The following is a 6,000-nucleotide window of genomic DNA, read 5'->3' as shown; positions in this document are numbered from 1 at the left end:
CGAGTTGTTAAAACCGATGATATTTTATTTGGGCGGAAGCGTTTATCCCTTCATACTGCATAGAACTGGTAGATTGTTTGTGCCACATTTTTCTCTCTTCATGTCGGAATTCATTTTCTCAAAATGCAGCTCATGTAAGCGGTTTTTTATGACAACTCTAGCTTCAAACGTGAAACGAATGGCAGATTTATTTGTTCATTTCATGTTAGACCCCTAATTCAGGCTTGGGAACCTATACTTACTACTATCGTAATCAAAAACCTTTTTCGATTACGATAGCGATACCCTTCTTTTTTCTATTTTAGATTATCGGGTGATAGTACAATAAAAAAGTATCGGTATCGCGATGAACGATGATTTTATGATAATTTTTTTAAATTTTGAATAAAAAAAAAATATGTACAATCAAGATCATCTGCTCCAAAAATTTATTGATACTGAAGCAGGAATATGAATATGGAAAATATGGTTATGAATACCAAAATACATTATTGACTGAAGGCGAGACTATCAAGGACTTTCTTATTACTACGCTGGAAAACAAGCATTTCAAAATTAATGTAAAAGCATACGCATAGGGGTGAGAATGCGACCACCGAGAGAAAATGGCCGCTCACAAGAAGCACTTGCTGGGAGACCAACATTATAGTAGTGGAACAGTTGTTTTATCAACGGAAATTGATTAAGGCATGAAAACTCTGCGGTGTTCTTGGATTCAAGGTAGCGACTCCACTCCATTTTCCAGAAACTATTGGAAAAATTTTCTGGTTTTCCTTCTTTTGAGAGAGGGGTAAAAAAACTTTTTCGTCTTCTGGTGAAACAGATTTATTTGAACTTGAACTATTTTCTTCGTCGATAGCCTTTAGTTTAGATTCAATTCTTGTAATAATTTTGTTTTTAAGTTTCAAGTCTTTTTCATCTTGGTAATCCAACCAGTTAAGCTTAAACTTGGGATGTAGGACAGCTGCCAATTGAAAATACCCCAGTTTAAAAAGCGGTCAAAACGTTTTGACAGGCCTTCTTGAAAAGCTTCCACAAGGGGATTTCAAATTACAAGTGGTGGTTCCAAAATTCAAGTTTGGCAAGACGTCTGCGAATCACAACTATAGTTGGCAGCAAATATCCAGATGAAACTTGAGTGTGTTGTTCCCCTTGTAAAACATCCAAAGCATAAGAAACTTGGGTCATCACTGATACGTACTCAGAAATGAACAAGTAGTCTTTAGAAGTGAAAACTGGTATTTTCGAAAATTCACAAACTGCTTTCAGATTCCTTTTCACTTTCTTAACAGTGACTACATCTGAGACCAAGTTATGTACATGCTTGATTGCGTCAAACCACGCAACCCAACGATTGTCATTGGGAATCACAAACAGCGTTCCTAAAAACGTAAAAAAATAAATAAACCTAACTGAAAAATAAGCCCTTAACTCTTAAAGTTCATACCCAAAAGTTCCTTTATTTTGTCTTTACTTAAAGAGGATACTTGTTGTTTATTAAAGATGGCTTGCAATTTCCCAATAGCTGATCTTGACTTTTTCTTGAACTGAGCGTTTGATAAGGCACTGTCTGCATCTGCTTTCGCTAAAAGACTTAATAGGTGCGCAGCACAAGGAGAGTGCATCGGTAGTCTATAAAGTTTATCTTCGGAATCAATATTTAACAATGCAAAGTCCGAATCTGTATGCACATTATCTTCGCCATTAAAGCAATCATTTTCTTCAGCAGAATCCGGCTCATTTATAGCTGGCTCTGCTCCAAACAATTTAAACGCCTTCAACATGTTTGATCCTGAATTGGTAATTGTGATGACAGTCTTGTTTTCTACACCAAATTCTACATTGATTGCGTCTAGACTAGATGCAATAACATTGTACGTGTGTCTGCCAACAACTCTTTTAATAGCAAGACATATACTATTCCTTTCGGACGTTGTAGGGTGTAGCCAATGACAAGTCATCCCAACATACGACTTAGGGCCTAATTCAATCACGATTAGTGGTGATGTCAATGGTGGTGGATTGGAATACCTTTCCTTAATGAGAAAGTTTCGCATTTCACGAATCGCATTTCACTAAGTATGCTGTTATCTTTAGTATTTGACTAAAGAGCTGGTAATTTTAAGTTTATTTAACGATAGATGACTGGCAATTTTTTTGCTTTCACCCAACCCCGAAATTCCTTGTAGTTGATATTAATTCGATTAATTATCCAAATCAATGCGTTGATTTGTAGACGTAATTGTAGATAAACCCCTTGTGATGTCCTTTATTGAAGAGGGAGTATTTCCTGCGGTTCGGTATTGCTAAAATAAAATCACTCCCCTGGTAAAAATGGCGAACGGCACCAATCATTTTCACTTGCCATCAAGTAGTAAAAATATTAAATGAATGATTTCATTTACATTTTCAAACTAAACACCGCTATCGTTCTAATCACATTGTATTGTTCTAGTACTGTCTGAATTTTACTGTGAAATTTAGAAAGTGCGGTGATTAAATATGTCAGAAGAAGAAAGTTTTTTAAATCAATCTCATGGTATCAACACAATGAAAATCACCCCTAACTAGTTGTCGGAAACTTAGCTTCAATAATCCGAATGCGTTTGATGAATACCCGAGACTTGCTCAATGTCTCATTGAAATTTGTTTGTGCTGCAGGGAACACCAAGACACTAACTTGTCTGTATGGAATGATTATACATTTAGAAATTGGAATGGCCGTCACCGAAAAAATATTCATTTCTTACGCAAAGTTCTGGCAGTTTTGGGAATACGAATGATTTTCTATATACATTCAATTCAATTGGAAACGTCTAAAGATTCGGAAATAGTTAACGGTATCATTTATAATGAGTGTTGATCTAAAATACCACTTTAGTTATTCACCAGTGAGAACATCCGTGAATGCTTTGCCGTAGTTGCAAATGGCTTGCAATGGGATCAATGTGTGCAGCTTTCGATTTATGTTTACTGATAGGAGTCTTCCTGCTGGAGTGCGTATACCAAATTAAGTCCTTAATTCCAGGGAATCCTGATATCTACACAAAATACATTCATCCCAAGCCTCAACATTCAACAATGGAAAACATGTGGCCATCAAATAGTATAGCCTACATACCTATTCCCATTGGTCATTATTTGTAATAATTTCATCTGGTGTGATGAAAACTTGATGACAGTTAGTGAACACGCTGCACTATGTCATGGAAAGTTGATTCAGCCATACAGAATCTGCTACACACTAAACGTATCACATTCCCCCCCTGCATACCTGTAGATTATTGTGCTAGTTTTATTATTTACTCAAACATTTTTTACATGATCTTAATAACACAAGCATGAGAGAATGTGTTCCTGTGCAGATCAAGGAGGTATACCACCATGGTCATTGTTTTTGGGGTAATAACTTGAATCTGTGAAAATTTGTATGAGAGAATTACATGTAGGGAGTGCCATTCGGAAATTCCGTTGGAACTGAGATTGGATTAAAATAATAAAACATACACAAATAACAACACCAATAACGATATTTATCAGATAACCCAACAAAATACCTCTTCATCAGTGTATTGGTCAACGACTGCCAAATCATTGTAAACTTTAGGTCTGGGAATTCGTTCTTGAGTAAAGTATAGCACATCCTCTAGATTACTATCCGAAGGTTCCCTAGTCCAAGGAATGTCTGGGATAATTGAAATATCAGAATATGAGGACGAACTCTCACACAACAACTGATGTAAGATTGTAATTGTTTAGGGATGGTTGTTTGTTCTTTCGTCTGCTACTTCATCCGGTGAACAAATGTTCAAGAGAAAACTTCATTTTATGACAACCCGGTGGGAGGCATAACGACACATGCCACTTGCCCTGATACATGCTACACGCCCTGGCTTAAAGCCAGGGAGCCCTGCCCAGCTAAAAATACTCAATGGTATTCCAATAGCAAGGAAATTTTGGGAAAACAACCGTAATTTGGTGAAAGGGATTACAAAGTAAACACCGTAATACTTTGCATACCATGTACGGAAAAGCAAAATTAATCATTTCGAAACTCAAACGTATGAATTTTATGTTTGCGTTGTAGGAGCCCAATTTGATTTTCTAAACTCATAGAACTTATATCATGGTAACTTAACTTAGATTCGATTTTTGGCCACTAAAGGGGTCTCCTACACATCGCTCATCAGATAGCCTTACAGTGCCGGACCACTCATAAGACCGCCTGCTCATACGACCAATCCAGTTCTACGACTTTTCTTTTGCTTGCACCACTTTCTGGCGTTAGTTTGCCCTAGTTCAAACTCTGCTGCCGCTAAATGTACCACCACTTGGATTATTTAAATCGTTTTTCTAGGTCTATTGTTGTTTTATCGTCATTGACCTTCACTATGAAAAAAGGGTTGGACTTTTTTGAACAAAAATGAATTACGTCAAAAAATTTTCTGATGTCTCTTGCTGAACACCAGAGATCTCTTGCACGTAAGAATGGGAAAAACATGATGACCCGGAAATTGTTGCAAGTGATGATTTGCTGCTAGTTTGGGAAGTTAATGAATTTTTAAATGCATTCGTTGCAGAAACCTCCTTTCAATCAGCCATTGTGATAGCCATCTAATGTGTCAGGGAGATATGGATATCACGTCTGATCCCGAGACAGAATTGTGTCTTAATTTGTTGAGAGTTAAATTTTAAATTAATTCGTGAGAATATTGTCACGGTTATTGAGGCCCCATGGACTAGTTGTCACGTCCGGCGCTCCTGTATTGGCTATTGACCGCAACTCTACCCGAGATGTCCGGCAGTCTTGTCAGCAGATATTTCTCCCGGTAGCTGCTGTCTACGTTAGTGCATAAATACTTGTGTGTGTCCCTTGCTGAGCCCCCAGTCTAGTTGTAACTGTTTGTTAGTACTGTGTGTGTGTGAGCGCATCGACAGTGAATACAATCTTAAGCGCTACTTGAGTCTCAGCATTATTCCTCCGTGCTACATGGTGGAGATGCAGAACTTGTGGTAAGTCTTTGCGCTGTTTCATTGTATTGTGCTCTAGTTGTGCGGAGGCGGAGGCTGTTAGGGGCTTCCGAGAGTCGTCAACCCAACTGGCCTACGCGCCTTAAACTGTTGGGGTACGAAGCCAAAGCACCGGCCGTGTGACGGGCGATTAGGGTGCGATAGCGCGGGGAAGGCTATAGGAATTTTTGAGGAGGTAGGTGGGACCTAGTAGTGATTAAGGGGGCGTAGAGGTGGACAGTGGTGCGCTGCAAGGAGGAAGATCACCGCCGGTAACGATTGAAAAATCGGGAGTTGGGACGAAGAGGGGTTCGTCGGGAAGCGGGCGGTGGTCGTGGGTGACGATCTAGGGATCGTGGGTAGACGGAGTGTCATCCGTCAGGCATCGATGGTCGGTCGTTGGTGGGGGAGTAGGAGTTTCATGCAGAAGGCGGTAGATGAGTGGGGGTGCTGGAAGAGGCAGGGGAATACAGCGCCCTCAAGACGAATTTGGGCGATTTACGCCAAGGAGTGATCAGGCAATCGTAGGCAGTGCCAGCGGAACCCTCAGTCGTTTGGACGACGTTGTATGGGAGCCGGGAGGATTATCCGAGAGAGAAGACCGTTCAGGGGTTATAAAAAGGGAAAGTAATTTGGGACAACACCAGGCTAGTATTAGTGAAGAAGAAACTGTAGCGTGGGCTGACGGCGAGGACAGCTCCGATTCGGAAAGCATTGAAGGGGGGTTAGAGTGGGATTTTGAGGCTTTTGGGCGCAGATCCTCGGTGGTAAGCGCTCGATTGCTACGCAGCAGGGCCGCGAGAAATTCTGTTGTAGCCGGGGTAGTCGCACCCCTTAATCCCGTAGGAATGGTGACCCAGATTAAATTTCAGACTCCCCTCACATTCACCGGGCGGGATGGGGAAGACGTAGTAAGTTGGATCCATCGCTACGAGAAGGTGGGGAGATACAAACGGTTGGGCGAAAATGAGCTCAGGGACCACATCGAGA

Source organism: Daphnia magna, linkage group LG6 (assembly GCF_020631705.1).
Source record: "Daphnia magna isolate NIES linkage group LG6, ASM2063170v1.1, whole genome shotgun sequence".
In the NCBI taxonomy this organism is placed as follows: Eukaryota; Metazoa; Arthropoda; class Branchiopoda; order Diplostraca; family Daphniidae; genus Daphnia; species Daphnia magna.
Note: the sequence above shows the minus strand (reverse complement) of the source record.